This window comes from Biomphalaria glabrata, chromosome 18, assembly GCF_947242115.1.
Source record: "Biomphalaria glabrata chromosome 18, xgBioGlab47.1, whole genome shotgun sequence".
In the NCBI taxonomy this organism is placed as follows: domain Eukaryota; kingdom Metazoa; phylum Mollusca; class Gastropoda; family Planorbidae; genus Biomphalaria; species Biomphalaria glabrata.
The window spans coordinates 24,097,206-24,103,082 of record NC_074728.1 but is presented as its reverse complement, the minus strand read 5'-3'; positions in this window follow the sequence as shown (position 1 = coordinate 24,103,082).

Sequence of the window (5,877 nt, the reverse complement as noted above, 5' to 3'; positions counted from 1 at the left end):
AAAGGGGGGAACATATGCCCAGTTTAAAAAAAAAAAAGAGATGTCTGGTCGCCCACGTGCAGGCCCCCCCCCTACCCTGCGCCACAGTTTCTCCATCCAGCCTCTACCCCCAACCTCCCTTCTCCAGTCACAATGTCGTGGTGAACGCCGGCTGATGTAATTGTCTGGCTGATACTCCGCGAGTTATGTCCCTTCGGGTCTTACTTCGAGATTATCAAGGGAACTAAACGCAGCTTACAGAAGACGATATAGCTTGCCCCCCAGCAGGGATGTGTGTCTGGGCGGGATAGGGTAGGGCTCGACTTGGAGGGATTGACCAGCGGTCATTGGTATTCTAGTCAAGGGATAACAGTCGTTAAAAGTTACCATCAATTGCGTGCATTAAACGGGGGACTTCCATGTCAGCCAAGGGAGACAATCGCTTCTTTAAGAAAGCCAAAAAGTTAAAGAAAGTCAATAGTTATTCCAATATAGGGAGTTTGTTATAATAAATCGACCCAAGAGTAGCTCTGTCTCATAATGAACAGGCGTATCTTTCATATCACACTTACCTAGGTGTTATAATACATGAAAAACTGTCATGGAATCCCCATTTAGATTACATGAAACTATCAAAACTCAAACAAAGCATTTTTTACCTTTACCTTTACATATCCCTTAGTCTGTTGGACCGTTGAGGCACCAGGCAAGATTTGTCGACCGTCTTTCTCCATTCCTCCCTTTTTTTGCCTTGTTTAGAACCTCTCTCAATGGCAGGACCGTCCATTCTTTAATATTGTCCTCCCATCGCTTTTTCTGTCTGCCTCATTAGGGTTTATTAAAAGAAATTTCTAAAAATAAAATTGAGACACATAATAACAATGTTATTGAGCCTTGGTTAGAACAATAATAGAATATGCATCCTTGTTTGTGACCCCTCAACTCAAGAAAACATTTAAGAAACTGGAACAGACACAAAACAGAGCAGTGAGATTCATAACTAACGAATATTCACATTTAACCAGAGTAACGCCTTTAGTAAAATCACTAAATTTAGAAAGCCTTCAGGATAGAAAACTTAAAAGTAAAGTAGCAATCATACATAAAACACTGAACCATAATCTTGAAATACAAAGACAAAATTTAATAAAATACTCAGAAAGACACAAAGATAACCATACATATATATTCCCATACTCTATGACAAATTTGTACAAATGCGCCTTCTTCCCTAGTGCTATTAGAGCATGGATCGGGTTGCCTGAGCTAACCAGGAAAACCAGTGACTTAGCAAAATTTAGGTCATTGACTAAATGCATGAGGCGTAGGACGAAATCATCTTTTTTTTTTTTTTGAAGTAACGTCTGTATTATATAACATAAGATATACAGTAAATTAAGTCTTAAATATAAGTAAGCTAATCTTTTTGCCAGATATTATGCTTGCTGAAGTAGGATTGTATATGATCCTAAATATGGTACATTTTTTTTTAATTCAGTAGTTTTAAAGGTTTTACCTCGTCAAATACAACGAAAACACATTTCATGGTCTCTCACGACAAGTAACATGCCACCTTGGAAAAAAGTTCATGGCTCATTTGGTTGTCCTATTTTCCGGCTGCAGACATCATGACTATCTGTTGTAGACACATGTATTATACATGTTCTCACATGCCAAACGATGAACCAGGGATTCTTCCGAAGGCAGCCGTCTCCAGTTTCCATGGAAGCCTGGAAGCCAAACAAATCCCGGGAAATACAATGCTCAATGTTTGTGTTGGAGCGTCTACTGACAGATCATCGTGAATCAGCTTTTGTACTAATGTTGTTATGTTTTGGGGGGGATGACAAGTGACGCGCTGGAATTTGGTCAAGACGTCCGGGGACAAGTTTGGGTGCAGTGGATGACCAGAGACTTTCTGTGTGTCTTGTCCTGCTCTTGAGTGCTCCACAGCACTGTGCTGGTATTTGCCTTTCTGTTCGATTAGTCTAGTTTTGTGACGTTACGCACAGGCCGCCAAGTCCAGACTTCACATGCTAGGTTTGACAGAACCTCAGTGTACTGAGTGCCATGGACACGTCAGATACCCTCTACCTGGTTGTTATGTCCAACACTATATACTTAACACTGGGGCAAAGCAATGCAAACAATTTTCCTGGACATCACTTTGCGGATGAGTGTGTTCAGCGCCATTGTATACAGGTCCAAAGAAATATTTTTTTTAAATTTTTGTTTTTAGGATACCTCAACTTTTTTAGCCTTTGTCTTCAGTTGTCGAGCTGTTTACATCATAGAAATCCTGGGGCTTTTGCCTCTTTTCTTTGCCTCTTTTTTTGGGCTATTGACCTCTTTATTTGGGCTTTTTTTTTTCTTTTTTTTTTCCTGTGCCAGAAAATATTTCGGACTATTTATGGCTAAATAGAAGACGCATGTGTGGGCAATGTGTAGAGATAAATACAAAGCTTAAACTTAGGTTTCTATTTTGATTTTAACAGATTGAAGTGAAAACGTTGGCCAGTGGAGTGCTAACTGTATTCGAATCGACATATTCGTGCGAGCAAGCGTTCTCTTGCGTGAAAATAATCAAAAGTAAAGTAAGAAGCCAACTAACAAATGAAAATGTAGAGTATTGTTTCAAACTAAAAACAACAAAGATATGAGCCAAATGTATCCAAACTTTCTAAGACAAAAGCCATCGCTCACATTGAATTTGTTTGCTCAATTGTTTTGTTATTGAAGTACAAGTTTGTTTGTTTGTAAAATGTTTGACAAGTTTCGGATGTTCCTTCAGAGTTGAAGACAGTTTACTTCCTAGTCCAAACCACCCGCAGGACGACGGGGGAGTTGGTGTTGTATGTAAATATTTAATTCATTCAATTAATTTACATGCATAATAAGTAATGACTTTATAATGCCATATGTATATTATCTAATTTGTTGTTAAAAACACAAGTCATATATCAATAAATAAATATTTTTCTTATGAATAAATAGATTCGTTTTTTATTTATCAAAGAACTTCATTTATGCGAGTTCTATTAATAGTTGGCAAGGAAAAACTTTGTGGCTCTTTAAAAACTTTGAAATCTTGTAAATTGTTATTTTTGGCTCTACCAAGGCCGTAGTCTTTGGCATAGCGTTCAACCACTTGGGTTTAAGTCTTGTTTTAGTTTTAGTTACGGAAAACAGAAAAAATTAACTACAGCCATATAGTTGGCTTACCATCCGGATAATATACTAGGGGAAATAATTAGAACTTTATGTCTAATTTATGAAGTTTAAAAAAAAAAAGGTGTATTTAAAATGTTTATAAAATTAAATAACTGTAAGAAAAAAATTAACTGATTAGTTCGTTATTCGCTTCGGCATTTGACTCACAAAATAGAATGTCAACGATGCCAAATTAAAATAAGAAAATACGCAGATTAAGATCAAAATAGAAACCTAAGTTTAAGCTTTGTATTTATCTCTAGACATTGCCCATACATGCGCCTTCTATTAGCAGAAGTTGATTTTCAACGTTGCTATATATCAGATGGAGAGGTGATCATTAAGATCTAATTCCTCTGCGCTCAGTTACAATTATCTTGTTGAAATCCACTGACAGCTTTGTTATTTTTTATTATATATATTGACATCAACGTATTTAACGGGAAAGTATTTCGTTTGTGTTCAATCGTGAATTGTCTCGTTTTCGTTTGTGACGTCATTTTCTTTAGTGACGTCATTTGTCGTTCGATAGACAGACATTTTTTTTTCCGGCTTTTTTTTTGTATTAAACTTGTTATGAAAATGTCGGTTCTTACATTTCTTGCGACCAAAGAGGACCTGGGTGGAGAGCCGATGCACTCTCCGGGCACACGTTTGCTTAAAATAGGAGGGGAAATCAGCTGCTTAGGCTTCCTCTGCTACCATTGTTGGCTTGCTTAGGGTGTAGGCTGCAGACATTTGTCACTGTATAAACTAGAAAACCCTTTTGTGTGTTTTTTTTAATTTTGGCTCCTGCAAGTGATAGAGTGAAAGCTAAACTAGTTAAAAAAAAATCATTTGGGGAGGAGGGTAGTATCAAAATTGACATAAGCCCTTTGGAGGGAGAAAAACTTAAAGCTTTCAAAACCAGCAAAACCATTTTTAGCATTCATAGTAAATCCCCTTAAACAACAAATAGTAATGAAATCCACATTGTCCATTCGAATTTAAGTCTGGACTTTAAAAAAGTAAAGGCTCTGTGGAGTGGAGAATTTAGAGAGTTGAAAAAAGAAAAACAGGCGACACTACGTTCAGCGACAGGGCACACCAAATTGGGGCACTCATAGACAGAGTGCATGTGCCCAAGATGTGCAAAATAGAAAAGAGTCACACATCTTGAAGAGACATCAAAGTACACAGACCACAAAGGAGTCTTGGTGGAACAGAACACAAAACTAAAAAAAAGCAAAACAAATAAAGCAACGAACTGGAAACTTATGAAGTTAAAAAAAAAAAGTTTATTGTTTGATGTGGTGATTGGAGGATGTTCGTATAAAAAAAATGTGGTGATGTTTATATAAAAAAAATGTGGTGATGTGATGATGTCAATATGAAATGATTTGGTGATGTGATGATGTTTATATGTAGAGATGTGGTGATGATGATGTTTACATGTAGAAATGTGGTGTTGGGATGATATTTATATGGAAAGATGTGGTGATATGATGTTTATATGGAAAGTAGTGGTGATGTGATGATGTTTATATGTAGATATGTGGTGATGATGAAGTTTTTATTCAAAGATGTGGTGATGATGATGTTTATATGTAGAGATGTGGTGTTGGGATGATATTTATATGCAAAGATGTGGTGATGTGATGATGTTTATATAGAAAGTGGTGGTGATGTGATGATGTTTATGTGTGAAATGTGGTGTTGTGATGATGTTTTCACTTAATTTTCTCGCCCTTAGGTCTAATTTCTAATTAAAATTGCAACATAGTAATTATGAGACGAGAGTACTCTCATTTTTTATGTTTAATTACTAGATCTAGATCCAAACATTAAATTATATGTTACATAGGTTAGGGTTGAAAAAAACAACAACTTTACTTCTTTCAGCTACTTTACAAAACAACGCCTTGTTTCAACTTAAAAAAAAAATTTCACGACATTTTTTGTAGTGTTATAAAATGTCCATGTCCAGTCTAGATATAGTACATATATAAGTCTATGGTTTAGATACATTTAAAGCATCTTCGTCTAAGTCTAGATCTAAATGCTCATCATTGGAATATTATAAAGTGTACTAGATCTATACATTCGCTTAGCCAGGACTCTTTCTCAGGGAGAAAGGGGGGGGGCGGGGTTAAAATGTTCCATTGTTTTTTAAACTAACATTCATTAACTCTTTCTCTCCTAACTGACGATACCAGCGTTGATTCCAGCAGAATGTGGTAAATAATTACGGAGAGAAAGAGTTAATGGTTAAGAGAACAACGATGGCTCCATAAGTTCCATGAAAGAGGTACTCTCTTTTTGAAAACATTATTTGTAACGTTTTTTTTTCTTGTCCATGTTTAATCGATGTTTTTCTTCCACATTCCTTAGGCCAGTGTTTCCCAAACTTTTGAGGTATGCATACTCCTTCTAGAAATTCTTTATAACGCTGAGTACCCACCTCCACCCCCACCAAAAAAACAACACAAAAACATTCATTTTAATGAAAATCAATACAATTTTATTGTAGACCCACCCATTCACCATAATAATTACTCTATCACAATTACATATTCAATTAGTGGATTTATTGCTTGCATGCTTCAAAGATACAACAATAGAATTTTCCGAAAAATGGAAACATAGTTTTTAACATTGAAAAAGTGGGCGTGTCGACGGAAACTGTAACATCCCAATCCATTTCCGGAT